General features: G+C 46.5%; 2 non-coding genes and 50 pseudogenes across 2 annotated transcripts; 32 read left to right on the top strand and 20 right to left on the bottom strand.

Annotated features, from left to right (window-relative positions):
- The first annotated feature begins 235 nt into the window (after positions 1-235).
- On the top strand, positions 236-354 carry LOC148247557 (5S ribosomal RNA; annotated as a pseudogene).
- A 207-nt stretch (positions 355-561) lies between these two features.
- Positions 562-680, top strand: LOC148247556 (5S ribosomal RNA; annotated as a pseudogene).
- A 104-nt stretch (positions 681-784) lies between these two features.
- On the top strand, positions 785-903 carry LOC148247555 (5S ribosomal RNA; annotated as a pseudogene).
- Positions 904-1465: 562 nt separating this feature from the next.
- Positions 1466-1584, top strand: LOC148247554 (5S ribosomal RNA; annotated as a pseudogene).
- Positions 1585-1789: 205 nt separating this feature from the next.
- LOC148247553 (5S ribosomal RNA) lies at positions 1790-1908 on the top strand (annotated as a pseudogene).
- A 203-nt stretch (positions 1909-2111) lies between these two features.
- LOC148247552 (5S ribosomal RNA) lies at positions 2112-2230 on the top strand (annotated as a pseudogene).
- A 209-nt stretch (positions 2231-2439) lies between these two features.
- On the top strand, positions 2440-2558 carry LOC148247551 (5S ribosomal RNA; annotated as a pseudogene).
- Positions 2559-3119: 561 nt separating this feature from the next.
- On the top strand, positions 3120-3238 carry LOC148247550 (5S ribosomal RNA; annotated as a pseudogene).
- Positions 3239-3799: 561 nt separating this feature from the next.
- LOC148247549 (5S ribosomal RNA) lies at positions 3800-3918 on the top strand (annotated as a pseudogene).
- A 235-nt stretch (positions 3919-4153) lies between these two features.
- On the top strand, positions 4154-4272 carry LOC148247548 (5S ribosomal RNA; annotated as a pseudogene).
- Positions 4273-4476: 204 nt separating this feature from the next.
- LOC148247547 (5S ribosomal RNA) lies at positions 4477-4595 on the top strand (annotated as a pseudogene).
- Positions 4596-4980: 385 nt separating this feature from the next.
- Positions 4981-5099, top strand: LOC148247546 (5S ribosomal RNA; annotated as a pseudogene).
- A 528-nt stretch (positions 5100-5627) lies between these two features.
- LOC148247545 (5S ribosomal RNA) lies at positions 5628-5746 on the top strand (annotated as a pseudogene).
- Positions 5747-5954: 208 nt separating this feature from the next.
- Positions 5955-6073, top strand: LOC148247544 (5S ribosomal RNA; annotated as a pseudogene).
- Positions 6074-6635: 562 nt separating this feature from the next.
- Positions 6636-6754, top strand: LOC148247543 (5S ribosomal RNA; annotated as a pseudogene).
- Positions 6755-7315: 561 nt separating this feature from the next.
- LOC148247542 (5S ribosomal RNA) lies at positions 7316-7434 on the top strand. Its single transcript, XR_015815873.1, has one exon. It is a non-coding gene; the product is annotated as a 5S ribosomal RNA (ribosomal RNA).
- Positions 7435-8131: 697 nt separating this feature from the next.
- Positions 8132-8250, top strand: LOC148247541 (5S ribosomal RNA; annotated as a pseudogene).
- A 235-nt stretch (positions 8251-8485) lies between these two features.
- LOC148247540 (5S ribosomal RNA) lies at positions 8486-8604 on the top strand (annotated as a pseudogene).
- A 563-nt stretch (positions 8605-9167) lies between these two features.
- Positions 9168-9286, top strand: LOC148247539 (5S ribosomal RNA; annotated as a pseudogene).
- A 209-nt stretch (positions 9287-9495) lies between these two features.
- On the top strand, positions 9496-9614 carry LOC148247538 (5S ribosomal RNA). The gene has a single exon (XR_015815092.1). It is a non-coding gene; the product is annotated as a 5S ribosomal RNA (ribosomal RNA).
- Positions 9615-10177: 563 nt separating this feature from the next.
- Positions 10178-10295, top strand: LOC148247537 (5S ribosomal RNA; annotated as a pseudogene).
- An 882-nt stretch (positions 10296-11177) lies between these two features.
- LOC148247536 (5S ribosomal RNA) lies at positions 11178-11296 on the top strand (annotated as a pseudogene).
- Positions 11297-11856: 560 nt separating this feature from the next.
- On the top strand, positions 11857-11975 carry LOC148247535 (5S ribosomal RNA; annotated as a pseudogene).
- Positions 11976-13337: 1362 nt separating this feature from the next.
- LOC148247534 (5S ribosomal RNA) lies at positions 13338-13456 on the bottom strand (annotated as a pseudogene).
- A 205-nt stretch (positions 13457-13661) lies between these two features.
- LOC148247533 (5S ribosomal RNA) lies at positions 13662-13780 on the bottom strand (annotated as a pseudogene).
- A 512-nt stretch (positions 13781-14292) lies between these two features.
- On the bottom strand, positions 14293-14411 carry LOC148247532 (5S ribosomal RNA; annotated as a pseudogene).
- A 209-nt stretch (positions 14412-14620) lies between these two features.
- LOC148247531 (5S ribosomal RNA) lies at positions 14621-14739 on the bottom strand (annotated as a pseudogene).
- Positions 14740-15623: 884 nt separating this feature from the next.
- On the bottom strand, positions 15624-15742 carry LOC148247530 (5S ribosomal RNA; annotated as a pseudogene).
- Positions 15743-15947: 205 nt separating this feature from the next.
- Positions 15948-16065, bottom strand: LOC148247529 (5S ribosomal RNA; annotated as a pseudogene).
- A 205-nt stretch (positions 16066-16270) lies between these two features.
- LOC148247528 (5S ribosomal RNA) lies at positions 16271-16389 on the bottom strand (annotated as a pseudogene).
- Positions 16390-16948: 559 nt separating this feature from the next.
- Positions 16949-17067, bottom strand: LOC148247527 (5S ribosomal RNA; annotated as a pseudogene).
- A 562-nt stretch (positions 17068-17629) lies between these two features.
- Positions 17630-17748, bottom strand: LOC148247526 (5S ribosomal RNA; annotated as a pseudogene).
- A 209-nt stretch (positions 17749-17957) lies between these two features.
- Positions 17958-18076, bottom strand: LOC148247525 (5S ribosomal RNA; annotated as a pseudogene).
- Positions 18077-18280: 204 nt separating this feature from the next.
- Positions 18281-18398, bottom strand: LOC148247524 (5S ribosomal RNA; annotated as a pseudogene).
- Positions 18399-18960: 562 nt separating this feature from the next.
- Positions 18961-19079, bottom strand: LOC148247523 (5S ribosomal RNA; annotated as a pseudogene).
- Positions 19080-19287: 208 nt separating this feature from the next.
- Positions 19288-19406, bottom strand: LOC148247522 (5S ribosomal RNA; annotated as a pseudogene).
- Positions 19407-19610: 204 nt separating this feature from the next.
- Positions 19611-19728, bottom strand: LOC148247521 (5S ribosomal RNA; annotated as a pseudogene).
- Positions 19729-20289: 561 nt separating this feature from the next.
- Positions 20290-20408, bottom strand: LOC148247520 (5S ribosomal RNA; annotated as a pseudogene).
- Positions 20409-20613: 205 nt separating this feature from the next.
- Positions 20614-20732, bottom strand: LOC148247519 (5S ribosomal RNA; annotated as a pseudogene).
- A 560-nt stretch (positions 20733-21292) lies between these two features.
- On the bottom strand, positions 21293-21411 carry LOC148247518 (5S ribosomal RNA; annotated as a pseudogene).
- Positions 21412-21617: 206 nt separating this feature from the next.
- LOC148247517 (5S ribosomal RNA) lies at positions 21618-21736 on the bottom strand (annotated as a pseudogene).
- Positions 21737-21945: 209 nt separating this feature from the next.
- On the bottom strand, positions 21946-22064 carry LOC148247516 (5S ribosomal RNA; annotated as a pseudogene).
- Positions 22065-22268: 204 nt separating this feature from the next.
- LOC148247515 (5S ribosomal RNA) lies at positions 22269-22386 on the bottom strand (annotated as a pseudogene).
- Positions 22387-22773: 387 nt separating this feature from the next.
- Positions 22774-22892, top strand: LOC148247514 (5S ribosomal RNA; annotated as a pseudogene).
- A 559-nt stretch (positions 22893-23451) lies between these two features.
- Positions 23452-23570, top strand: LOC148247513 (5S ribosomal RNA; annotated as a pseudogene).
- Positions 23571-23775: 205 nt separating this feature from the next.
- Positions 23776-23894, top strand: LOC148247512 (5S ribosomal RNA; annotated as a pseudogene).
- A 914-nt stretch (positions 23895-24808) lies between these two features.
- Positions 24809-24927, top strand: LOC148247511 (5S ribosomal RNA; annotated as a pseudogene).
- Positions 24928-25131: 204 nt separating this feature from the next.
- On the top strand, positions 25132-25250 carry LOC148247510 (5S ribosomal RNA; annotated as a pseudogene).
- A 209-nt stretch (positions 25251-25459) lies between these two features.
- LOC148247509 (5S ribosomal RNA) lies at positions 25460-25578 on the top strand (annotated as a pseudogene).
- Positions 25579-26139: 561 nt separating this feature from the next.
- LOC148247508 (5S ribosomal RNA) lies at positions 26140-26258 on the top strand (annotated as a pseudogene).
- Positions 26259-26451: 193 nt separating this feature from the next.
- On the top strand, positions 26452-26570 carry LOC148247507 (5S ribosomal RNA; annotated as a pseudogene).
- Positions 26571-26775: 205 nt separating this feature from the next.
- Positions 26776-26894, top strand: LOC148247506 (5S ribosomal RNA; annotated as a pseudogene).
- Positions 26895-27710: the final 816 nt, after the last annotated feature.

Below are 27710 nucleotides of genomic sequence, written 5' to 3'. Positions count from 1 at the left end.
TTTTCTTGGGAGGTCCTCGTGTTGCACCCATCTTTTTGCAGATGATTCTTTCGACGTTACGCGCGACTTGATTTATGGTCCGCAGGTTTATTCGCAAATGTGAGTCACGGCGCCGTAGCATTTTACTTGATATTAGAACGAGCACGGAAGGTGCAGTGCGCATGCACAAGGAAACAAATGACGGGAGGGGGACGAAAGGAGAAGGAGTTTATGTATTTGCAGCGCGGAATTAAACGGGTGCGATCATACCAGCACAAATGCACCAGATCCCATCAGAACTCCGCAGTTAAGTGTGCTTTGGCGAAAGTAGTACAATGATGGGTTACCTCATGGGAAGTTCTCGTGTTACACCCATTTTTTTTTTCAGATGTGCCGTTCGACGTTACGCGCGACTTTAATTATGGTCCGCAGCTTTATTCGCAAATGTGAGTCACGGCGCCGTGGCATTTTACTTGATATTTGAACAAGAACGAGAGGTGCAGTGCGCACGCACAAGGAAACAAATGACGGGAGGGTGAAGAAAGGAGAAGGTGTTTATGTTTTTGCAGCGCAAAATTAAAAGGGTGCGATCATACCAGCACTAATGCTCCGGATCCCATCAGAACTTCGCAGTCAAGTGCGCTTGGGCGAGAGTAGTACTCGGATGGGTGACCTCCTGGGAAGTCCTCGTGTCGCACAAATTTTTTTTCAGACGGGTCGTTCGACGTTACGCGCGACTGGAACTAAATGACGGGAGGGGGAAGAAAGAAGAAGGAGTTTATGTATTTGCAGCGCGAAATTAAACAGGTGCGATCATACCAGCACTAATGCACCGGATCCCATCAGAACTCCGCAGTTAAGTGTGCTTGGGCGAGAGTAGTACTCGGATGGGTGACATCCTGGAAAGTCCTCGTGTCGCACTAATTTTTTTTTCAGATGGGTCGTTCGACGTTACGCACGACTGGAACTAGGGTCCACTGGTTTATACGCAAATTTGAGTCAAGAAGCAGGGGCATTTTAATCGATATTAGAACGAGAAGGAGAGATTCAGAGTGCACGCAAAAGGATACAAATGACGGGAGGGGGGATGGAGGGAAAAAAAGTGTATGTATATGCAGCGCAGAATGAAATATGAGCAATCATACCAGCACCAATGCAACGGATTCTATCAGAACTCCGCAAGTTAAGGGTTCTTGGGCGAGAGTAGCTCTAGGATGGGTGACCTCCTGCGAAGTCCTTATATTTCACCCATTTTCTCAGGAAGTCCTCGTGTTGCACCAATTTTTTTGCAGATGATTCTTTCGACGATACGCGCGACTTGAATTATGGTCCTCAGGTTTATTCCCAAATGTGAGTTACGGCACCGTAGCATTTTACTTGATATTAGAACGAGCACGGGAGGTGCAGTACGCACGCACAAGGAAACAAATGGCAGGAGGGGGAAGGAAGGAGAATGAGTTTATGTATTTGCAGCGCGAAATTAAACGGGTGCGATCATAACAGCACTAATGCACCGGATCCCACCAGAACTCCGCAGTTAAGTGTGCTTGGGCGAGATTAGTACTCGGATGGGTGTCCTCATCGGAAGTCCTCGTGTCGCACCAATTTTTTTTCAGACGGGTCGTTCGACGTTACGCACGTCTGGAACTAGGGTTCGCTGGTTTAAACGCAAATGTGTGTCAAGAAGCAGGGGCATTTTAATCGATATTAGAACGAGAATGAGAGGTTAAGTGTGAACGCACAAGGAAACAAATGACGGGAGGGGGAAGAAAGGAGAAGGAGTGTATGTATTTGCAGCGTGAAATTGAACAGATGTGATCATACTAGCACTAAAGCTCCGGATCCCATAAGAACTCCGCAGTTAAGTGTGCTTGGGCGAGGGTATTACTCGGATGGGTGAACTCTTGGGAAGTCCTCGTATCGCAACAATTTTTTTTCAGATGGGTCGTTCGACGTTACGCGTGACTAGAACTATGGTCCGCTGGTTTCTACGCAAATGTGAGTCAAGAATCAAGGGCATTTTAATCGATATTAGAACGAGAAGGAGAGGTGCAGTGTGAACGCACAAGGAAACAAATGATGGGAGGGGGGAGGGAAGAAGGAGTGTATGTATTTTCAGCACGAAATTAAACAGGTGCGGTCACACCAGCACAAATGCACCGGATCCCATCAGAACTCCGCAGTTAAGTGTGCTTTGGCAAAAGTAGTACAATGATGGGTTACCTCCTGGGAAGTTCTCGTGTTGCACCCATTTTCTTTTTTTCAGATGTGTCGTTCGACGTTACGCGCGACTTTAATTATGGTCCGCAAATTTATTCACAAATGTGAGTCACGGCGCCGTGGCATTTTACTTGATATTTGAACGAGAACGAGAGGTGCAGTGCGCACGCACAAGGAAACAAATGACGGGAGGGGGAAGAAAGGAGAAGGAGTTTATGTATTTGCAGCGCGAAATTAAACCGGTGCGTTCCTACCAGCACGAATGCACTGGATCCCATCAGAACTCCGCAGTTAAGTGTGCTTGGGCGAGATTAGTACTTGGATGGGTGACCTCCTGGGAAGTCCTCGTGTCGCACTAATTTTTTTTTAGACGGGTCATTCGACGTTACGCGCGACTGGAACTAGGGTCCCCTGGTTCATACGCAAATGTGAGTCAAGAAGCAGGGGCATTTTAATCGATATTAGAACGAGAAGGAGAGATGCAGAGTGCACGCACAAGGAAACAAATGACGGGAGGGGGGATGGAGGGAGAAAAAGTGTATGTATTTGCAGCGCAGAATGAAACATGAGCAATCATACCAACACCAGTGCAACGGATTCTATCAGAACTTCGCAAGTTAAGGGTGCTTGGGTGAGAGTAGCACTAGGATGGGTGACCTCCTGCGAAGTCCTTATATTTCACCAATTTTCTTAGGAAGTCCTGGTGTTGCACCCATTTTTTTGCAGATGATTCTTTCGACGATACGCGCGACTTGAATTATGGTCCTCAGGTTTATTCGCAAATGTGAGTCATGGCACCGTAGCATTTTACTTGATATTAGAACGAGCACGGGAGGTGTAGTGCGCACGCACAAGGAAACAAATGACGGGAGGGGGAAGAAAGGAGAAGGAGTTTATGTATTTGCAGCGCGAAATTAAACGTGTGAGATCATACCAGCACTAATGCACCGGATCACATCAGAACTCCGCAGTTAAGTGTGCTTGGGCGAGAGTAGTACTCGGATGGGTGACCTCCTGGGAAGTCCTCGTGTCGCACTAATTTTTTTTCAGACGGGTCGTTCGACGTTGCGCGCGACTGGAACTGGGGTCCACTGGTTTATACGCAATTGTGAGTCAAGAAGCAGGGGCATTTTAATCGATATTAGAACGAGAAGGAGAGATGCAGAGTGCACGCACAATGAAACAAATGACGGGAGGGGGGATGGAGGGAGAAAAAGTGTATGTATTTGCGGCGCAGAATGAAACATGAGCCATCATACCAGCACCAATGCAACGGATTCTATCAGAACTCCGCAAGTTAAGGGTGCTTGGGCGAGAGTAGCACTAGGATGGGTGACCTCCTGCGAAGTCCTTATATTTCACCCATTTTCTTAGGAAGTCCTCGTGTTGCACCCATTTTTTTGCAGATGATTCTTTCGACGATACGCGCGACTTGAATTATGGTCCTCAGGTTTATTCCCAAATGTGAGTCACGACACCGTAGCATTTTACTTGATATTAGAACGAGCACGGGAGGTGTAGTGCGCACGCAAAAGGAAACAAATGACGGGAGGGGGAAGAAAGGAGAAGGAGTTTATGTATTTGCAGCGCTGAATTATACGGGTGCGATCATACCAGCACTAATGCACCGGATCCCATTAGAACTCCGCAGTTAAGTGTGCTTGGTCGAGAGTAGCACTAGGATGGGTGACCTCCTGCGAAGTCCTTATATTTCACCCATTTTCTCAGGAAGTCCTGGTGTTGCACCCATTTTTTTGCAGATGATTCTTTCGACGATACGCGCGACTTGAATTATGGTCCTCAGGTTTATTTGCAAATGTGAGTCACGGCAACGTAGCATTTTACTTGATATTAGAACGAGCACGGGAGGTGCAGTAGGCACGCACAAGGAAACAAATGGCGGGAGGGGGAAGAAAGGAGAATGAGTTTATGTATTTGCAGCGCAAAATTAAACAGGTGCGATCATAACAGCATTAATGCACCGGATTCCATCAGAACTCCGCAATTAAGTGTGCTTGGGCGAGATTAGTACTCGGATGGGTGACCTCCTGGGAAGTCCTCGTGTCGCACTAATTTTTTTCAGACGGGTCGTTCGACGTTACGCGCGTCTGGAACTAGGGTCTGCTGGTTTATACGCAAATGTGAGTCAAGAAGCAGGGGCATTTTAATCGATATTAGAACGAGAATGAGAGGTGAAGTGTGAACGCATAAGGAAACAAATGACGGGAGGGGGAAGAAAGGAGAAGGAGTGTATGTAATTGTAGCGCGAAAATAAACAGGTGCGATTATACTAGCACTAAAGCTCCAGATCCCATCAGAACTCCGCAATTAAGTGTGCTTGGGCGAGGGTAGTACTCGGATGGGTGACCACCTGGGAAGCCCTCGTGTTGCTTCTATTTTTTTTCGGATGGGTTGTTCGACGTTACGCGCGAATGGAATTATAATCCGCTGGTTCATTTGCAAAGGTGAGTCATGCTGCTGGGGCATATTACTTGATATTAGAACGAGAAAGAGAGATGCAGAGTGCACGCACAAGGAAACAAATGACGGGAGGGGGGATGGAAGGAGAAAGAGTGTATGTATTTGCAGTGCAGAATGAAACATGAGGTATCATACCAGCACTAATACAACGGATTCTATCAGAACTCCGTAGTTAAGGGTGCTTGGGCGAGAAAAGTACTCGGATGGGTGACCTCTTGCGAAGTCCTTATATTTCACCTATTTTCTTGGGAGGGTGAAGAAAGGAGAAGGAGTTTATCTATTTGCAGCGCAAAATTAAACAGGTGCGATCATACCAGCACTAATGCATCGGATCCCATCAGAACTCTGCAGATAAGTGAGCTTGGGCGAGAGTAGTACTCGGATGGGTCACCTCCTGGGAAGTTCTCGTGTCGCACTAATTTTTTTTTCAGACTGGTTGTTCGACGTTACGCGCGACTGGAACTAGGAGCAGGGGCATTTTAATCGATATTAGAACAAAAAGGAGAGATGCAGAGTGCAGGCACAAGGAAACAAATGACGGGAGGAGGGATGGAGGGAAAAATAGTGTATGTATTTGCAGCGCAGAATGAAACATGAGCAATCATACCAGCACCAATGCAACGGATTCTATCAGAACTCCGTAAGTTAAGGGTGCTTGGGCGAGAGTAGCACTAGGATGGGTGACCTCCTGCGAAGTCCTTATATTTCACCCATTTTCTCATGAAGTACTCGTGTTGCACCCATTTTTTTGCAGATGATTCTTTCGACGATACGAGCGATTTGAATTATGGTCCTCAGGTTTATTCGCAAATGTGAGTCACGGCACCGTAGCATTTTACTTGATATTAGAACGAGAAGGAGAGGTGCAGTGCGCACGCACAAGGAAACAAATGATGGGAGGGGGGTAGGGAAGAAGGAGTGTATGTATTTTCAGCATGAAATTAAACAGGTGCGGTCATACCAGCACAAATGCACCGGATCCCATCAGAACTCCGCAGTTAAGTGTGCTTTGGCAAAAGTAGTACAATGATGGGTTACCTCCTTGGAAGTTCTCGTGTTGCACCCATTTTCTTTTTTTCAGATGTGTCGTTCGACCTTACGCGCGACCTTAATTATGGTCCGCAGATTTATTCGCAAATGTGAGTCACGGCGCCGTGGCATTTTACTTGATATTTGAGCGAGAACGAGAGGTGCAGTGAGCACGCACAAGGAAACAAATGACGGGAGGGGGAATAAAGGAGAAGGAGTTATGTATTTGCAGCGCGAAATTAAACAGGTTCGATCATACCAGCACTAATGCACCGGATCCCATCAGAACTCCGCAGTTAAGTGTGCTTGGGCGAGAGTAGTACTCGGATGGGTTACCTCTTGGGAAGTCCTCGTGTCGCACTAATTTTTTTTTTCAGATGGGTCGTTCGACGTTACGCGCGACTGGAACAAGGGTCCACTAGTTTATACGCAAATGTGAGTCAAGAAGCATGAGCATTTTAATCGATATTAGAACGAAAAAGAGAGATGCAGAGTGCACGCATAAGGAACAAATGACGGGAGGGGGGATGGAGGTAGAAAAAGTATATGTATTTGCAGCGCAGAATGAAACATGAGCAATCATACCAGCACCAATGCAACGGATTCTATCAGAACTCCGCAAGTTAAAGGTGCTTGGGCGAGAGTAGCACTAGGATGGGTGACTTCCTGCGAAGTCCTTATATTTCACCCATTTTCTTGGGAGGTCCTCGTGTTGCACCCATCTTTTTGCAGATGATTCTTTCGAAGTTACGCGCGACTTGATTTATGGTCCGCAGGTTTATTCGCAAATGTGAGTCACGGCACCGTGGTATTTTAATTGATATTAGAACGAGCACGGGAGGTGCAATGCGCACGCACAAGGAAACAAATGACGGGAGGGGGAAGAAAGGAGAAGGAGTTTATGTATTTGCAGCGCGGAATTAAACGGGTGCGATCATACCAGCACTAATGCACTGGATCCCATCAGAACTCTACAGTTAAGTGTGCTTGGGCGAGAGTAGTTCTCGGATTGGTGACCACCAGGGAAGTCCTCGTGTCGCACCAATTTTTTTTCAGATGGGTCGTTCGACGTTACGCGCGACTGGAACTATGGTCCGCTGGTTTATATGCAAATGTGAGTCAAGAATCAGGGGCATTTTAATCGATATTAGAACGAGAAGGAGAGATGCAGAGTGCACGCACAAGGAAACAAATGACGGGAGGGGGGATGGAGGGTGAAAAAGTGTATGTATTTGCAGCGAAGAATGAAACATGAGCCATCATACCAGCACCAATGCAACGGATTCTATCAGAACTCTGCAAGTTAAGGGTGCTTGGGCGAGAGTAGCACTAGGATGGGTGACCTCCTGCGAAGTCCTTATATTTCACCAATTTTCTTAGGAAGTCCTGGTGTTGCACCCATTTTTTTGCAGATGATTCTTTCGACGATACGCGCGACTTGAATTATGGTCCTCAGGTTTATTCGCAAATGTGAGTCATGGCACCGTAGCATTTTACTTGATATTAGAACGAGTACGGGAGGTGCAATGCGCACGCACAAGGAAACAAATGACTGGAGGGGGGAGAAAGGAGAAGGAGTTTATGTATTTGCAGCGCAGAATTAAACGGGTGCGATCATACCAGCACTAATGCACCAGATCCCATCAGAACTCTGCAGTTAAGTGTGCTTGGGCGAGAGTAGTACTCAGATGGGTGACCTCTTGGGAAGTCCTCGTGTCGCACCAATTTTTTTTCAGACGGGTCGTTCGACGTTACGCGCGACTGAAACTATGGTCCGCTGGTTTATACGCAAATGTGAGTCAAGAAGCAGGGGCATTTTAAACGATATTAGAACGAGAAGGAGAGGTGCAGTGTGAACGCACAAGGAAACAATTGATGGGAGGGGGAGGGAAGGAGAAAAAGTGTATGTATTTGCAGCGCAGAATGAAACAGGTGCGATCATACCAGCACTAATGCAACGGATTCTATCAGAACTCCGTAGGTAAGGGTGCTTGGGCAAGAGTAGTAATAGCATGGGTTACCTCCTGCGAAGTCCTTATATTTCACCCATTTTCTTGTGAAATCCTCGTGTTTCACCCATTTTTTTGCAGATGATTCTTTCGACGTTACGCGCGACTTGAATTATGGTCCTTAGGTTTATTCGCAAATGTGAGTCACGGCGCTGTAGCATTTTACTTGATATTAGAACGAGAACGGGAGGTTTAGCGTGCACGAACAAGGAAACAAATGACGGGAGGAGGAAGAAAAGAGAAGGAGTGTATGTATTTGCAGCGCAAAACTAAACAGGTACGATCATACCAGCACTAAAGCCCCAGATCCCATCAGAACTCCGCAGTTAATTGTGCTTGGGCGAGAGTAGTACTCGGATGGGTGACCTCTTGGGAGGAGAAAGAGTGTATGTATTTGCAGTGCAGAATGAAACATGAGGGATCATACCAGCACTAATGCAACGGATTCTATCAGAACTCCGCAGTTAAGGGTGCTTGGGAGAGAAAAGTACTCGGATGGGTGACCTCCTGCGAAGTCCTTATATTTCACCCATTTTCTTGGGAGGTCCTCGTGTTGCACCCATCTTTTTGTAGATGATTCTTTCGACGTTACGCACGACTTGATTTATGGTCCACAGGTTTATTCGCAAATGTGAGTCATGGCATCGTGGCATTTTACTTGATATTAGAACGAGCACGGGAGGTGCAGTGCACACGCACAAGGAAATAAATGACGGGAGGGGGAAGAAAGGAGAATGAGTTTATGTATTTGCAGCGCAGAATTAAACGGGTGCGATCATACCAGCATTAATGCACCAGATACCATCAGAACTTCACAGTTAAGTGTGTTTGGGCGAGAGTAGTACTCGGATGGGTGACCTCCTGGGAAGTCCTCGTGTCGCACCAATTTTTTTTAAGACGGGTCGTTCGACGTTACGCATGACTGGAACTGGGGTCCGCTGGTTTATACGCAATTGTGAGTCAAGAAGAAGGGGCGTTTTAATCGTTATTAGAACGAGAAGGAGAGGTGCAGTGTGAACGCACAAGGAAACAATTGATGGGAGGGGGAGGAAAGGAGAAGGAGTGTATGTATTTTCAGCACGAAATGAAACAGCTGCGATCATACCAGCACTAATACAACAGATTCTATCAGAACTACGTAGGTAAGGGTGCTTGGGCGAGAGTAGTACTAGCATGGGTTACCTCCTGCGAAGTCCTTATATTTCACCCATTTTCTTGTAAAGTCCTCGAGTTGCACCCATCTTCTTTTTTTCAGATGTGTCGTTCGATGATACGCACGACTTTAATTATGGTCCGCAGATTTATTCGCAAATGAGAGTCACGACACCGTGGCATTTTACTTGATATTTGAACGAGAACGAGAGGTGCAGTGCGCACGCACAAGGAAACAAATGACGGGAGGGGGAAGAAAGGAGAAGGAGTTTATGTATTTGCAGCGCGGAATTAAACGGGTGCGATCATACAAGCACAAATGCACCGGATCCCATCAGAACTCCGCAGTTAAGTGTGCTTTGGCGAATGTAGTACAATGATGGGTTACCTCCTGGGAAGTTCCCGTGTTGTACCCATTTTCTTTTTTTCAGATGTGCCGTTCGACGTTACGCGCGACTTTAATTATGGTCCGCAGATTTATTCGCAAATTTGAGTCACAGCGCCGTGGCATTTTACTTGATATTTAAACGAGAACGAGAGATGCAGTGCGAACGCACAAGGAAACAAATGACGGGAGGGGGAAGAAAGGAGAAGGAGTTTATGTATTTGCAGCGCAAAAATAAACAGGTGCGATCATACCAGCACAAATACAGCGGATCCCATCAGAACTCCGCAGTTAAGTGTGCTTGGGCGAGAGTAGTACTCGGATGGGTGACCTCTTTGGAAGTCCTCGTGTCGCACTAATTTTTTTTTTCAGACGGGTCATTCGACGTTACGCGCGACTGGAACTAGGGTCCACTGGTTTATACGCAAATGTGAGTCAAGAAGCAGGGGCATTTTAATCGATATTAGAACGAGAATGAGAGAAGCAGTGTGCGCATACAAGGAAACAAATGACGGGAGGGGGGATGGAGGGAGAAAAAGTGTATGTATTTGCAGTGCAGAATGAAACATGAGCAATCATACCAGCACCAATGCAACGGATTCTATCAGAACTCTGCAAGTTAAGGGTGCTTGGGCGAGTGTAGCACTAGGTTGGGTGACCTCCTGCGAAGTCCTTATAATTCACCCATTTTCTTAGGAAGTTCTCGTGTTGCACCCATTTTTTTGCAGATTATTCTTTCGACGATACACGCGACTTGAATTATGGTCCTCAGGTTTATTCGCAAATGTGAGTCACGGCACCGTGGCATTTTACTTGATATTATAACGACCACGGGAGGTGCAGTGCGCACGCACAAGGAAATAAATGATGGGAGGGGGAAGAAAGGGGAAGGAGTTTATGTATTTACAGCGCGGAATTAACCGGGTGCGATCATACCACCACTAATGCACCGAATCCAATCAGAACTCGGCAGTTAAGTGTGCTTGGGTGAGAGTAGTACTCGGATGGGTGACCTCCTGAAAGTCCTCGTGTCGCAACAATTTTTTTTCAGACGGGTCGTTCGACGTTACGCGCAACTGGAACTAGGGTCCGCTGGTTTATACGCAAATGTGAATCAAGAAGCAGGGGCATTTTAATCGATATTAGAACGAGAATGAGAGGTGCAGTGTGAACGCACAAGAAAACAATTGACGGGAGGGGGAAGAAAGGAGAAGGAGTGTATGTTTTTGCAGCGCGAAATTAAACAGGAGCGATTATACCAGCACTAAAGCCCCGGATCCCATCAGAACTCTACAGTTAACTGTGCTTGGGCGAGAGTAGTACTCGGATGGGTTACCTCCTGCGAAGTCCTTATATTTCACCCATTTTCTTGGGAGGTCCTCTTGTTGCACCCATCTTTTTGCAAATGATTCTTTCGACGTTACGTGCGACTTGATTTATGGTCCGCAGGTTTATTTGCAAATGTGAGTCACGGCGCTGTGGCATTTTACTTGATATTAGAACGAGTACGGGAGGTGCAGTGCGCACGCACAAAGAAACAAATGACGGGAGGAGGAAGAAAAGAGAAGGAGTGTATGTATTTGAAGCGCAAAATTAAGCAAGTGGCGTCATACCAGCACTAATGCATTGGATCCCATCAGAACTCTGCAGTTAAGTGTGCATGGTCGAGAGTAGTTCTCGGATGGATGACCTCTTGGGAAGTCGTCGTATCGCAACAATTTTTTTTCAGATGGATCGTTCGACGTTACGCGCGACTAGAACTATGGTCCGCTGGTTTATACGCAAATGTGAGTCAAGAATCAGGGGCATTTTAATCGATATTAGAACGAGAATGAGATGTGCAGTGTGAACGCACAAGGAAACAAATGATGGGAGGGGGGGAGGGAAGAAGGAGTGTATGTATTTTCAGCACGAAATTAAACAGGTGCGGTCACACCAGCACAAATGCACCGGATCCCATCAGAACTCCGCAGTTAAGTGTGCTTTGGCGAAAGTAGTACAATGATGGGTTACCTCCTGGGAAGTTCTCGTGTTGCACCCTTTTTTTTTTCAGATGTGTCGTTCGACGTTACGCGCGACTTTAATTATGGTCCGCAGATTTATTCGCAAATGTGAGTCACAGAGCCGTAGCATTTTACTTGATATTTGAACGAGAACGAGAGGTGCAGTGCGCACGCACAAGGAAACAAATGACGAGAGGGGGAAGAAAGGAGAAGGAGTGTATGTATTTGCAGCGCGAAATGAAACATGTGCGATCATACCAGCACTAATGCAACGGATTCTATCAGATGTCCGTAGGTAAGGGTGTTTGGGCGAGAGTAGTACTAGCATGGGTTACCTCCTGCGAAGTTCTTATATTTCACCCATTTTCTTGTGAAGTCCTCGTGTTGCACCCATTTTTTTGCAGATGATTCTTTCGACGTTACGCGCGACTTGTATTATGGTCCTCAGGTTTATTCGCAAATGTGAGTCACGGTGCTGTAGCATTTTACTTGATATTAGAACGAGCACGGGAGGTGCAGTGCGCACGCACAAGGAAACAAATGACGGGAGGGGGAAGAAATGGAAAGGAGTTTATGTATTTGCAGCGTGGAATTCACCGGGTACGATCATACCACCACTAATGCAACGGATCCTATCAGAACTCCGCAGTTAAGTGTGCTTGGGCGAGAGCAGTACTCTGATGGGTGACCTCCTGGGAAGTCCTCGTGTCGCAAAAATTTTTTTTCAGACGGGTCGTTCGACGTTACGCGCGACTGGAACTAGGGTCCGCTGGTTTATACGCAAATGTGAGTCAAGAAGCAGGGGCATTTTAATCGATATTAGAACGAGAATGAGAGGTGCAGTGTGAACGCACAAGGAAACTATTGACGGGAGGGGGAAGAAAGGAGAAGGAGTGTACTTCTCCTTTCTTCCCCCTCCCGTCATTTGTTTCCTTGTGCGTGCGCACTGCACCTCTCGTTCTCGTTCAAATATCAAGTAAAATGCCATGGCGCCGTAACTCACATTTGCGAATAAATCTGCGGACCATAATTAAAGTCGCGCGTAACGTCGAACGGCACATCTGAAAAAAAAGAAAATGGGTGCAACACGAGAACTTCCTAGGAGGTAACCCATCATTGTACTACTTTTGCCAAAGCACACTTAACTGCGTAGTTCTGATGGGATCCGGTGCATTTGTGCTAGTGTGACAACACCTGTTTAATTCCACGCTGCAAATACATAAACTCCTTTTCCTTTCTTCCCCCTCCCGTCATTTGTTTTCTTGTGCGTTCACACTGCACATCTCCTTCTCGTTCTAATATCGATTAAAATGCCCCTGATTCTTGACTCACATTTGCGTATAAACCAGTGGACCATAGTTCCAGTCGCGCGTAACGTCGAACGACCCATCTGAAAAAAAATTGTTGCGACACGAGGAATTCCCAGGAGGTCACCCATCCGAGTACTACTCTCGCCCAAGCACACTTAACTGCAGGGTTCTGATGGGATACAGTGCATTAGCACTTGTATGATGCCACTTGTTTAATTTTGCGCTTCAAATACATATACTCCTTCTCTTTTCTTCCTCGTCCCGTCATTTGTTTCCTTGTGCGTGCGCAATGCACCTCCCGTACTCATTCTAATATCAAGTAAAATGCCACGGCGCCGTGACTCACATTTGCGAATAAACCTGCGGACCATAAATCAAGTTGCGCGTAACGTTGAAAGAATCATCTGCAAAAAGATGGGTGCAACACGAGGACCTCCCAAGAAAATGGGTGAAATATAAGGACTTCGCAGGAGGTCACCCATCCGAGTACTTTTCTCGCCCAAGCACCCTTAACTGCAGAGTTCTGATAGAATCCGTTGCATTAGTGCTGGTATGATCCTCATGTTTCATTCTGCACTGGAAATACATACACTCTTTCTCCTTCCATCCCCCCTCCCGTCATTTGTTTCCTTGTGCGTGCACTCTGCATCTCTCTTTCTCTTTCTAATATCAAGTAATATGCCCCGGCACCGTGACTCACCTTTGCAAATGAAGCAGCGGTTTATAATTCCATTCGCGCGTAACGTCGAACAACCCATCCGAAAAAAAATAGGTGCAACACGAGGGCTTCCCAAGTGGTTACCCATCCGAGTACTACTCTCGCCCAAGCACACTTAACTGCGGAGTTCTGATGGGATCCGGGGCTTTAGTGCTGGTATGATCGAACCTGTTTAATTTCGCGCTGCAAATACATACAGTCCTTTACCTTTCTTCCCCCTCCCGTCAATTGTTTCCTTGTGCATTCACAATGCACCTCTCATTCTCGTTCTAATATCGATTAAAATGCCCCTACTTCTTCACTCACATTTGCGTATAAACCAGCGGACCCTAGTTCCAGTCGCGCGTAACGTCGAACGACCCGTCTGAAAAAAAATTGCTGCGACACGAGGACTTCCCAAGAGGTCACCCATCCGAGTACTACTCTCGCCCAAGCACACTTAACTGCGGAGTTCTGATGGTATCCGGTGCATTAATGGTGGTATGATCGCACCCGTTTAATTTCGCGCTGCAAATACATAAATTCTTTCCCCTTTCTTCCCCCTCCTGTTATTTGCTTCCTTGTGCGTGCGCACTGCACCTCCCGTGCTCGTTCTAATATCAAGTAAAATGCTATGGTGCCGTGACTCACATTTGCGAATAAACCTGAGGACCATAATTCAAATCGTGCGTATCGTCGAAAGAATCATCTGTAAAAAAATGGGTGCAACACGAGGACTTCCTAAGAAAATGGGTGAAATATAAGGACTTCGCAGGAGGTCACCCATCCTAGTGCTTCTCTCGCCCAAGCACCCTTAACTTGCGGAGTTCTGATAGAATCCGTTGCATTGGTGCTGGTATGATTGCTCATGTTTCATTCTGCGCTGCAAATACATACACTCTGCGTCTCTCTTTCTCGTTCTAATATCAATTAAAATGCCCCTGCTTCTTGACTCACATTTGCGTATAAACCAGTGGACCCTAGTTCCAGTCGAGCGTAACGTCGAACGACCCGTCTGAAAAAAAAATTAGTGCGACACGAGGACTTCAAAGGAGGTCACCCATCCGAGTACTACTCTCGCCCAAGCACACTTAAATGCGGAGTTCTGATGGGATTCGGTGCATTAGTGCTGGTATGATCGAACCTGTTTAATTTCGCGCTGCAAATATATAAACTCCTTCTCCTTTTTTCCCCCTCCCGTCATTTCTTTCCTTGTGCGTGCGCACTGCACCTCCTGTACTCGTTCTAATATCAAGTAAAATGCCACGGCGCCGTGACTCACATTTGCGAATAAATCTATGGACCATAATTAAAGTCGCGCGTAACGTCGAACGGCACATCTGAAAAAGAAAAAATTGGTGCAACACGAGAACTCCCCAGGAGGTAACCCATGCTAGTACTACTCTCGCCCAAGCACCCTTACCTACGGAGTTCTGATAGAATCTGTTGCATTAGTGCTGGTATGATCGCACCTGTTTCATTTCGTGCTGAAAATACATACACTCCTTCTCCATCCCTCCCCCTCCCATCAATTGTTTCCTTGTGCGTTCACACTGCACCTCTCCTTCTCGTTCTAATATCGATTAAAATGCCCCTGCTTCTTGACTCACATTTGCGTATAAACCAGCGGACCATAGTTCCAGTCGCGCGTAACGTCGAACGACCCATCTGAAAAAAAATTGTTGCAATACGAGGACTTCCCAAGAGGTCACCCATCCGAGTACTACTCTCGCCCAAGCACACTTAACTGCAAAGTTCTGATAGGTTCTAGTGCAGAAGTGCTGGTATGATGCCACTTGTTTAATTTTGCGCTTCAAATACATACACTCATTCTCTTTTCTTCCTCATCCCGTCATTTGTTTCCTTGTGCGTGCGTACTGCACCTCCCGTACTCGTTCTAATATCAAGTAAAATGCCATGGCGCCGTGATTCACATTTGCGAATAAATCTGCGGACCATAAATCAAGTCGCGCGTAACGTCGAAAGAATCATCTGCAAAAAGATGGGTGCAACACGAGGACCTCCCAAGAAAATGGGTGAAATATAAGGACTTTGCAGAAGGTCACCCATCCGAGTACTTTTCTCGCCCAAGCACCCTTAACTGCTGAGTTCTGATAGAATCCGTTGCATTAGTGCTGGTATGATCCCTCATGTTTCATTCTGCACTGCAAATACATACACTCTTTCTTCTTCCATCCCCCCTCCCGTCATTTGTTTCCTTGTGCGTGCACTCTGCATCTCTCTTTCTCGTTCTAATATCAAGTAATATGCCCCGGCACCGTGACTCACCTTTGCAAATGAACCAACGGTTTATAATTCCATTCGCGCGTAACGACGAACAACCCATCCGAAAAAAAATAGGTGCAACACGAGGGCTTCCCAAGTGGTCACCCATCCGAGTACTACTCTCGCCCAAGAACACTTTACTGTGGAGTTCTGATGGGATCCGGAACTTTAGTGCTGGTACGATCGCACCTGTTTAATTTCGCGCTGCAAATACAAACACTCCTTCTCTTTTCTTCCCCCTCCCGTCATTTGTTTCCTTATGCGTTCACACTTCACCTCTCATTCTTGTTCTAATATCAATTGAAATGCCCCTGCTTCTTGACTCACATTTGCGTATAAACCAGCGGACCCTAGTTCCAGATGCACGTAACGTCGAACAACCTGTCTGAAAAAAAATTGGTCCGACACGAGGACTTCCCAAGAGGTCAACCATCCGAGTACTAATCTCGCCAAGCACACTTAACTGCGGAGTTCTGATGGGATCCGGGGCTTTAGTGCTGGTATGATCGCACCTGTTTAATTTCGCGCTGCAAATACATAAACTACTTCTCCTTTCTTCCCCCTCCCATCATTTGTTTCCTTGTGCGTTCACACTTCATCTCTCATTCTCGTTCTAATATCGATTAAAATGCCCCTGCTTCTTGACTCACATTTGCGTATAAACCAGCGGACCCTAGTTCCAGACGCGCGTAACGTCGAACTACCCGTCTGAAAAAAAATTGGTGCGACACGAGGACTTCCCAGGAGGTCACCCATCCGAGTTCTAATCTCGCCCAAGCACACTTCACTGCGGAGTTCTGATGGGATCCGGTGCATTAGTGCTGGTATGATCGCACCTGTTTAATTTTGCGCTGCAAATACATAAACTCATTCCCCTTTCTTCCCCCTCCCGTCATTTGTTTCCTTGTGCGTGCGCACTGCACCTCCCGTTCTCGTTCTAATATCAAGTAAAATGCTACAGCGCCGAGACTCACATTTGCGAAAAAACCTGAGGACCATAATTCAAGTCGCGCGTAACGTCGAAAGAATCATCTGCAAAAAAATGGGTGCAACACGAGGACTTCACAAGAAAATGGGTGAAATATAAGGACTTCGCAGGAGGTAACCCATGCTAGTACAACTCTCGCCCAAGCACCCTTACCTACGGAGTTCTGATAGAATCCGTTGCATTAGTGCTGGTATGATCGCACCTGTTTCATTTCGTGCTGAAAATACATACACTCCTTCTCCTTCTCTCCCCCTCCCATCAATTGTTTCATTGTGCGTTCACACTGCACCTCTCCTTCTCGTTCTAATATCGATTAAAATGCCCCTGCTTCTTGACTCACAATTGCGTATAAACCAGCGGACCCCAGTTCCAGTCGAGCGTAACGTCGAACGACCGGTCTGAAAAAAAATTGGTGCGACACGAGAACTTCCTAGGAGGTCACCCATCCGAGTACTACTCTCCCCCAAGCACACTTAACTGCGGAGTTCTGATGGGATCCGGTGCATTAGTGCTAGTATGATCGCATAAGTTTAATTCCACGCTGCAAATACATAAACTCCTTCCCCTTTCTTCCCCCTCCCGTCATTTGTTTCCTTGTGCGTGCGCAATGCACCTCCCGTGCTCGTTCTAATATCAAGTAAAATGCTACGGTGCCATGACTCACATTTGCGAATAAACCTGAGGACCATAATTCAAGTCGCGCGTATCGTCGAAAGAATTATCTACAAAAAAATGGGTGCAACACGAGGACTTCCTAAGAAAATGGGTGAAATATAAGGACTTCGCAGGAAGTCACCCATCCTAGTGCTACTCTCGCCCAAGCACCTTTAACTTGCGGAGTTCTGATAGAATCCGTTGCATTGGTGCTGGTATGATTGCTCATGTTTCATTCTGCGCTGCAAATACATATACTTTTTCTCCCTCCATCCCCCCTCCCGTCATTTGTTTCCTTGTGCGTGCACTCTGCATCTCTCTTTCTCGTTCTAATATCGATTAAAATGCCCCTGCTTCTTGACTCACATTTGCGTATAAATCAGTGGACCCTAGTTCCAGTCGCGCGTAACGTCGAACGACCCGTCTGAAAAAAAAATTAGTGCGACACGAGGACTTCCCAAGAGGTAACTCATTTGAGTACTACTCTCGCCCAAGCACATTTAACTGCGGAGTTCTGATGGGATCCGGTGCATTAGTGCTAGTATGATCCCACCTGTTTAATTTCGCGCTGCAAATACATAAACTCCTTCTCCTTTCTTCCCCCTCCCATCATTTGTTTCCTTGTGCGTGCGCACTGCACCTCTCGTTCTCCCTCAAATATCAAGTAAAATGCCACGGTGCCGTGACTCACATTTGCGAATAAATCTGCTGACCATAATTAAAGTCGCGCGTAAGGTCGAACGGCACATCTGAAAAAAAGAAAATGGGTGCAACACGAGAACATCCAAGGAGGTAACCCATCATTGTACTACTTTCGCCAAAGCACACTTAACTGCGGAGTTCTGATGGGATCCGGTGCATTTGTGCTGGTGTGACCGCACCTGTTTAATTTCGTGCTGAAAATACATACACTCCTTCTTCCCTACCCCCCTCCCATCATTTGTTTCCTTGTGCGTTCACACTGCACCTCTCCTTCTCGTTCTAATATCGATTAAAATGCCCCTGATTCTTGACTCACATTTGCGTATAAACCAGCGGACCATAGTTCCCGTCGTGCGTAACGTCGAACGACTCATCTGAAAAAAAATTGTTGCGATACGAGGACTTCCCAAGAGGTCACCCATTCGAGTACTACTCTCGCCCAAGCACACTTAACTGCAAAGTTCTGATGGGATCCAGTGCATTAGTGCTGGTATGATGCCACTTGTTTAATTTTGTGCTTCAAATACATACACTCCTTCTCTTTTCTTCCTCCTCCCGTCATTTGTTTCCATGTGCGTGCGCACTGCACCTCCCGCACTCGTTCTAATATCAAGTAAACTGCCACGGCGCCGTGACTCACATTTGCGAATAAACCTGCGGACCATAAATCAAGTCGCGCGTAACGTCGAAAGAATCATTTGCAAAAAGATGGGTGCAACACGAGGACCTCCCAAAGAAATGGGTGAAATATAAGGACTTCGCAGGAGGTCACCCATCCGAGTACTTTTCTCGCCCAAGCACCCTTATCTGCGGAGTTCTGATAGAATCCGTTGCATTGGTGCTGGTATGATTGCTCATGTTTCATTCTGCGCTGCAAATACATATACTTTTTCTCCCTCCATCCCCCCTCCCGTCATTTGTTTCCTTGTGCGTGCACTCTGCATCTCTCTTTCTCGTTCTAATATCGATTAAAATGCCCCTGCTTCTTGACTCACATTTGCGTATAAATTAGTGGACCCCAGTTCCAGTCGCGCGTAACGTCGAACGACCCGTCTGAAAAAAAAATTAGTGCGACACGAGGACTTCCCAAGAGGTAACTCATTTGAGTACTACTCTCGCCCAAGCACATTTAACTGCGGAGTTCTGATGGGATCCAGTGCATTAGTGCTGGTATGATCCCACCTGTTTAATTTCGCGCTGCAAATACATAAACTCCTTCTCCTTTCTTCCCCCTCCCATCATTTGTTTCCTTGTGCGTGCGCACTGCACCTCTCGTTCTCCCTCAAATATCAAGTAAAATGCCACGGTGCCGTGACTCACATTTGCGAATAAATCTGCGGACCATAATTAAATCGCGCGTAAGGTCGAACGGCACATCTGAAAAAAAGAAAATGGGTGCAACACGAGAACATCCAAGGAGGTAACCCATCATTGTACTACTTTCGCCAAAGCACACTAAACTGCGGAGTTCTGATGGGATCCGGTGCATTTGTGCTGGTGTGACCGCACCTGTTTAATTTCGTGCTGAAAATACATACACTCCTTCTTCCCTACCCCCCTCCCATCATTTGTTTCCTTGTGCGTTCACACTGCACCTCTCCTTCTCGTTCTAATATCGATTAAAATGCCACTGATTCTTGACTCACATTTGCGTATAAACTAGCGGACCATAGTTCCCGTCGTGTGTAACGTCGAACGACTCATCTGAAAAAAAATTGTTGCGATACGAGGACTTCCCAAGAGGTCACCCATTCGAGTACTACTCTCGCCCAAGCACACTTAACTGCAGAGTTCTGATGGGATCCAGTGCATTAGTGCTGGTATGATGCCACTTGTTTAATTTTGTGCTTCAAATACATACACTCCTTCTCTTTTCTTCCTCTTCCCGTCATTTGTTTCCATGTGCGTGCGCACTGCACCTCCCGTACTCGTTCTAATATCAAGTAAACTGCCACGGCGCCGTGACTCACATTTGCGAATAAACCTGCGGACCATAAATCAAGTCGCGCGTAACGTCGAAAGAATCATCTGCAAAAAGATGGGTGCAACACGAGGACCTCCCAAAGAAATGGGTGAAATATAAGGACTTCGCAGGAGGTCACCCATCCGAGTACTTTTCTCGCCCAAGCACCCTTATCTGCGGAGTTCTGATAGAATCCGTTGCATTAGTGCTGGTATGATCCCTCATGTTTCATTCTGCACTGCAAATACATACACTCTTTCTCCTTCCATCCCCCCTCCCGTCATTTGTTTCCTTGTGCGTGCACTCTGCATCTCTCTTTCTCGTTCTAATATCAAGTAAAATGCCCCGGCACCGTGACTCACCTTTGCAAATGAACCAGCGGTTTATAATTCCATTCGCGCGTAACGTCGAACAACCCATCCGAAAAAAAATTGGTACAACATGAGGGCTTCCCAAGTGGTCACCCATCCGAGTACTACTCTAGCCCAAGCACACTTAACTGCAGAGTTCTGATGGGATCCGGGGCTTTAGTGCAGGTATGATCGCACCTTTTTAATTTCGCGCTACAAATACATACACTCCTTCCACTTTCTTCCCCCTCCCGTCATTTGTTTCCTTGTGCGTTCACACTTCACCTCTCATTCTTGTTCTGATATCGATTAAAATGCCCCTACTTCTTGACTCACATTTGCGTATAAACCAACGGATCCTAGTTCCAGACGCGCGTAACGTCGAACGACCCGTCTGAAAAAAAATTGGTGCGACACGAGGACTTCCCGGGAGGTCACCCATCCGAGTACTAATCTCGCCCAAGCACACTTAACTGCGGAGTTCTGATGGGATCCGGTGCAATAAGGCTGGTATGATCGCACTTATTTAATTTTGCGCTGCAAATACATAAACTCATTCCCTTTTCTTCCCCCTCCCGTCATTTGTTTCCTTGTGCGTGCGAACTGCACCTCCCGTTCTCGTTCACATATCAAGTAAAATGCCACGGCGCAGTGACTCACAATTGCGAATAAACCTGCGGACCGTAAATCAAGTCGCGCGTAACGTCGAAAGAATCATCTGCAAAAAGATGGGTGCAACACGTGGACCTCCCAAGAAAATGGGTTAAATATAAGGACTTCGCAGGAGGTCACCCATACGAGTACTTTTCTCGCCCAAGCACCTTTAACTGCGGAGTTCTGATAGAATCCGTTCCATTAGTGCTGGTATGATCCTTCATGTTTCATTCTGCACTGCAAATACATACACTCTTTCTCCTCCCATCCCCCCTCCCGTCATTTGTTTCCTTGTGCGTGCTCTCTTCATCTCTCTTTCTCGTTCTAATATCAAGTAATATGACCCGGCACTGTGACTCACCTTTGCAAATGAACCAGCGGTTCATAATTCCATTCGCGCGTAACGTCGAACAACCCATCCGAAAAGAAATAGGTGCAATATGAGGGCTTCCCAGGTGGTCACCCATCCGAGTACTACTCTCGCCCAAGCACACTTAACTGCGAAGTTCTGATGGGATCCGGGGCTTTAGTGCTGGTATGATCGCATAAGTTTATTTTTGCGCTGCAAATACATACACTCATTCTCCTTTCTTCCCCCTCCCGTCATTTGTTTCCTTGTGCGTTCACACTTCACCTCTCATTCTCGTTCTAATATCGATTAAAATGCCCATGCATCTTGACTCACATTTGCGTATAAACTAGCGGACCCTAGTTCTAGACGAGCGTGACGTCGAACGACCCGTCTGAAAAAAAAATTGGTGCGACACGAGGACTTCCCAGGAGGTCACGCATCCGAGTACTAATCTCGCCCAAGCACACTTCACTGTGGAGTTCTGATGGGATCCGGTGCATTAGTGCTGGTATGATCGCACCTGTTTAATTTTGCGCTGCAAATACATAAACTCCTTCTCCTTTTTTCCCCCTCCCGTCATTTGTTTCCTTGTGCATGCGCACTGCACCTCTCGTTCTCGTTCAAATATCAAGTAAAATGCCACAGCGCCGTGACTCACATTTGCGAATAAATCTGCAGACCATAATTAAAGTCGCACGTAACGTCGAACGGCACATCTGAAGAAAAGAAAATGGGTGCAACACGAGAACTTCCCAGGAGGTAACCCATCATTGTACTATTTTCGCCAAAGCACACTTAACTACGGAGTTCTGATGGGATCCGGTGCATTTGTGCTGGTGTGACCGCACCTGTTTAATTTGGTGCTGAAAATACATACACTCCTTCTTCCCTCCCCCCCTCCCATCATTTGTTTCCTTGTGCGTTCACACTGCACCTCTCCTTCTCGTTCTAATATCGATTAAAATGCCCCTAATTCTTGACTCACATTTGCGTATAAACCAGCGGACCGTAGTTCTAGACACGCGTAACGTCGAACGACCCATCTGAAAAAAAAATATTGCGATACGAGGACTTCCCAAGAGGTCACCCATCCGAGTACTATCCTCGCCCAAGCACACTTAACTGCAGAGTTCTAATGGGATCCAGTGCAGTAGTGCTGGTATGATGCCACTTGTTTAATTTGTATTTGCAGCGCGAAATGAAACATGTGCGATCATACCAGCACTAATGCAACGGATTCTATCAGAACTCCGTAGGTAAGGGTGCTTGGGCGAGAGTAGTACTAGCATGGGTTACCTCCTGCGAAGTTCTTATATTTCACCCATTTTCTTGTGAAGTCCTCGTGTTGCACCAATTTTTTTGCAGATGATTCTTTTGACGGTACGCGCGACTTGTATTATGGTCCTCAGGTTTATTCGCAAATGTGAGTCACGGTGCTGTAGTATTTTACTTGATATTAGAACGAGAACGGGAGGTGCAGTGCGCACGCACAAGGAAACAAATGACGGGAGGGGGAAGAAAGGAGAAGGAGTTTATATATTTGCAGCGCGAAATTAAACGGGTGCGATCATACCATCACTAATGCACCGGATCCCATCAGAACTCCGCAGTTAAGTGTGCTTGGGCGAGAGTAGTTCTCGGATGGGTGACCTCTTGGGAAGTCCTCGTGTCGCACCATTTTTTTTTCAGACTGGTCGTTCGACTTTATGCTCGACTTGAACTGGGGTCCGCTGGTTTATACGCAATTGTGAGTCAAGAAGCAGGGGCATTTTAATCGATATTAGAACGAGAAGGAGAGGTGCAGTGTGAACGCACAAGGAAACAATTGATGGGAGGGGGAGGGAAGGAGAAGGAGTGTATGTATTTTCAGCACGAAATGAAACAGGTGCGATCAAACCAGCACTAATGCAACGGATTCTATCAGAACTCCGTAGGTAAGGGTCCTTGGGCGAGAGTTGTACTAGCATGGGTTACCTCCTGCGAAGCCCTTATATTTCACCCATTTTCTTGTGAAGTCCTCGTGTTGCACCCATTTTTTTGCAGATGATTCTTTCGACGTTACGCGCGACTTGAATTATGGTTCTCAGGTTTATTCGCAAATATGAGTCACGGCGCTGTAGCATTTTACTTGATATTAGAACGAGAACGGGAGGTGCAGTGAACACGCACAAGGAAACAAATGACGGGAGGGGGAAGAAAGGGGAATGAGTTTATGTATTTGCAGCGCAAAATTAAACAGGTGCGATCATACCAGCATTAATGTACCGGATCCCATCAGAACTCCGCAGTGAAGTGTGCTTGGGCGAGATTAGTACTCGGATGGGTGACATCCTGGGAAGTCCTCGTGTCGCACCAATTTTTTTTCAGACGGGTCGTTCGACGTTATGCGCGTCTGGAACTAGGGTCCGCTGGTTTATACGCAAATGTGAGTCAAGAAGCAGGGGCATTTTAATCGATATTAGAACGAGAATGAGAGGTGAAGTGTGAACGCACAAGGAAACAAAAGACGGGAGGGGGAAGAAAGGAGAAGGAGTGTATGTATTTGCAGCGCGAAATTAAACAGGTGCGATCATACCAGCACTAAAGCTCCTGATCCCATCAGAACTCCGCATTTAATTGTGCTTGGGCGAGAGTAGTACTCGGATGGGTGACCACTTGGCAAGCCCTCGTGTTGCACCAATTTTTTTCCGGATGGGTTATTCGATGTTACGCGCGAATGGAATTATAAACCGTTGGTTCATTTGCAAAGGTGAGTCACGTTGCCGGGGCATATTACTTGATATTAGAACGAGAAAGAGAGATGCAGAGTGCACGCACAAGGAAACAAATGACGGGAGGGGGGATGGAAGGAGAAAGAGTGTATGTATTTATAGTGCAGAATGAAACATGAGGGATCATACCAGCACTAATGCAACGGATTCTATCAGAACTCCGTAGTTAATGGATCTTGGGCGAGAAAAGTACTCGGATGGGTGACCTCCTGCGAAGTCCTTATATTTCACCCGTTTTCTTGGGAGGTCCTCGTGTTGCACCCATCTTTTTGTAGATGATTCTTTCGACGTTACGTGCGACTTGATTTATGGTCCGCAGGTTTATTCGCAAATGTGAGTCACGGCGCCGTGGCATTTTACTTGATATTAGAACGAGTACGGAATGTGCAGTGCGCACGCACAAGGAAATAAATTACGGGAGGAGGAAGAAAAGAGAAGGAGTGTATGTATTTGAAGCGCAAAATTAAACAAGTTGCATCATACCAGCACTAATGCACTGGATCCCATCAGAACTCTGCAGTTAAGTGTGCTTAGGCGAGAGTAGTACTAGGATGGGTGACCTCCTGCGAAGTCCTTATATTTCACCCATTTTCTTAGGAAGTCCTCGTGTTGCACCCATTTTTTTGCAGATGATTCTTTCGACGATACACGCGACTTGAATAATGGTCCTCAATTTTATTCGCAAATGTGAGTCACGGCACCGTAGCATTTTACTTGATATTAGAACGAGCACGAGAGGCGCAGTGCGCACGCACAAGGAAACAAATGACGGGAGGGGGAAGAAAGGAGAATGACTTTATGTATTTGCAGCGCGGAATTAAAGGGGTGCGATCATACCAGCACTAATGCGCCGGATCCCATCCGAACTCCGCAGTTAAGTGTGCTTGGGTGAGAGTAGTACTCGGATTGGTGACCTCCTGGGAAGTCCTCGTGTCGCACCAATTTTTTTTCAGACGGGTCGTTCGACGTTACGCGCGTCTGGAACTAGGGTCCGCTGGTTTATACGCAAATGTGAGTCAAGAAGCAGGGACATTTTAATCGATATTAGAACGAGAATGAGAGGCGCAGTATGAACGCACAAGGAAACAAATGATGGGAGGGGGGTAGGGAAGAAGGAGTGTATGTATTTTCAGCACGAAATTAAACAGGTGCGGTCACACAAGCACAAATGCACCGGATCCCATCCGAACTCCGCAGTTAAGTGTGCTTTCGCGAAAGTAGTACAATGATGGGTTACCTCCTGGGAAGTTCTCGTGTTGCACCCATTTTCTTTTTTTCGAATGTGTCGTTCGACGTTACGCGTGACTTTAATTATGGTCTGCAGATTTATTCGCAAATGTGAGTCACGGCGCCATGGTATTTTACTTGAGATTTGAACGAGAACGTGAGGTGCAGTGTGCACGCACAAGGAAACAAATGACGGGAGGGGGAAGAAAGGAGAAGGAGTTTATGTATTTGCAGCGCGAAATTAGAAAGGTGCGATCATACTAGCACTAATGCACCGGATCCCATTAGAACTCCGCAGTTAAGTGTGCTTCGGCGAGAGTAATACTCGGATGGGTGACCTCCTGGGAAGTCCTCGTGTCGCACTAATTTTTTTTTTCAGACCGGTCGTTCGACGTTATGCGCGACTGCAACTAGGGTCCACTGGTTTATACGCAAATGTGAGTAAAGAAGCATGGGCATTTTAATCGATATTAGAACGAGAAAGAGAGATGCAGAGTGCACGCACAAGGAAACAAATGACGGGAGGGGGAGGGAAGGAGAAAGAGTGTATGTATTTTCAGCACGAAATGAAACAGGTGCGATCATACCAGCACCAATGCATCGGATTCTATCAGAACTCCATAGGTAAGGGTGCTTGGGCGAGAGTAGTACTAGCATGGGTTACCTCCTACGAAGTCCTTATATTTTACCCATTTTCTTGTAAAGTCCTCGTGTTGCACCCATTTTTTTGCAGATGATTCTTTCGACGTTACGCGCGACTTGAATTATGGTCCTCAGGTTTATTCGCAAATATGAGTCACGGCACCGTAGTATTTTACTTGATATTAGAACGAGCACGGGAGGTGCAGTGCGCATGCACAAGGAAAGAAATGACGGGAGGGGGAAGAAAAGAGAAGGAGTTTATGTATTTGCAGCGCCGAACTAAACGGGTGCGATCATACCAGCACTAATGCACTGGATCCCATCAGAACTCTGCAGTTAAGTGTGCTTGGGCGATAGTAGTACTCGGATGGGTGACCTCCTGGAAAGCCCTCGTGTTGCACCTATTTTTTTTCAGATGGATTGCTCGACTGGAATTATAAACCGCTGGTTCATTTGCAAAGGTGAGTCACGGTGCCGGGGCATATTACTTGATATTAGAACGAGAAAGAGAGATGGAGAGCGCACGCACAAGGAAATATATGACGGGAGGGGGAAGAAAGGAGAAGGAGTTTATGTATTTGAAGTGCGGAAATAAACGGGTGCGATCATACCAGCACTAATGCACCGGATCCCATCAAAACTCCGCAGTGAAGTGTGCTTGGGTGAGATTAGTACTCGGATGGGTGACCTCCTGGGAAGTTCTCGTGTCGCACCAATTTTTTTTCAGACGGGTCGTTTGACATTACGCGCATTTGGAACTAGGGTCCGCTGGTTTATACGCAAATGTGAGTCAAGAAGCATGGACATTTTAATCGATATTAGAACGAGAATGAGAGGTGAAGTGTGAACGCACAAGGAAACAAATGACGGGAGGGGGAAGAAAGAAGAAGCAGTGTATGTATTTGCAGCGCGAAATTAAACAGGTTCGATCATACCAGCACTAATGCAATGGATTCTATCAGAACTCTGCAGTTAAGTGTGCTTGGGCGAGAGTAGTACTCGGATGGGTGACCATTTGGGAAGCCCTCGTGTTGCACATATTTTTTTTCGGATGGGTTGTTAGACGTTAAGCGCGAATAGAATTATAAGCCGCTGGTTCATTTGCAAAGGTGAGTCACGGTGCCGGGGCATATTACTTGATATTAGAACGAGAAATAGAGATGCAGAGTGCACGCACAAGGAAACAAATGACGGGAGGGGGGATGGAAGGAGAAAGAGTGTATGTATTTGCAGTGCAGAATGAAACATGAGGGATCATACCAACACTAATGCAACGGATTCTATCAGAACTCCGCAGTTAAGGGTGCTTGGGTGAGAAAAGTACTCGGATGGGTGACCTCCTGCGAAGTCCTTATATTTCACCCATTTTCTTGGGAGGTCCTCGTGTTGCACCCATCTTTTTGCAAATGATTCTTTCGACGTTACGCGCGACTTGAATTATGGTCCTCAGGTTTATTCGCAAATGTGAGTCACGGCGCCGTACCATTTTACTTGATATTAGAACGAGAACGGGAGGTGCAGTGCGCACGCACAAGGAAACAAATTACGGGAGGGGGAAGAAAGGAGAAGGAGTTTATGTATTTGCAGCGCGAAATGAAACAGGTGCGATCATACCAGCACTAATGTAACAAATTCTATCAGAACTCCGTAGGTAAGGGTGCTTGGGCGAGAGTAGTACTAGCATGGGTTACCTCCTGCGAAGTCCTTATATTTCACCCATTTTCTTGTGAAGTCCTCGTGTCGCACCCATTTTTTTGCAGATGATTCTTTCGATGTTACGCGCGACTTGAATTATGGTCCTCAGGTTTATTCGCAAATGTGAGTCACGAAACTGTTGCATTTTACTTGATATTAGA

The sequence above is a fragment of the Carica papaya genome, chromosome 8 (assembly GCF_054855325.1).
Source record: "Carica papaya isolate Zhongbai chromosome 8, ASM5485532v1, whole genome shotgun sequence".
NCBI lineage: Eukaryota > Viridiplantae > Streptophyta > Magnoliopsida > Brassicales > Caricaceae > Carica > Carica papaya.
This window is presented reverse-complemented; position numbering and strand designations above follow the sequence as displayed.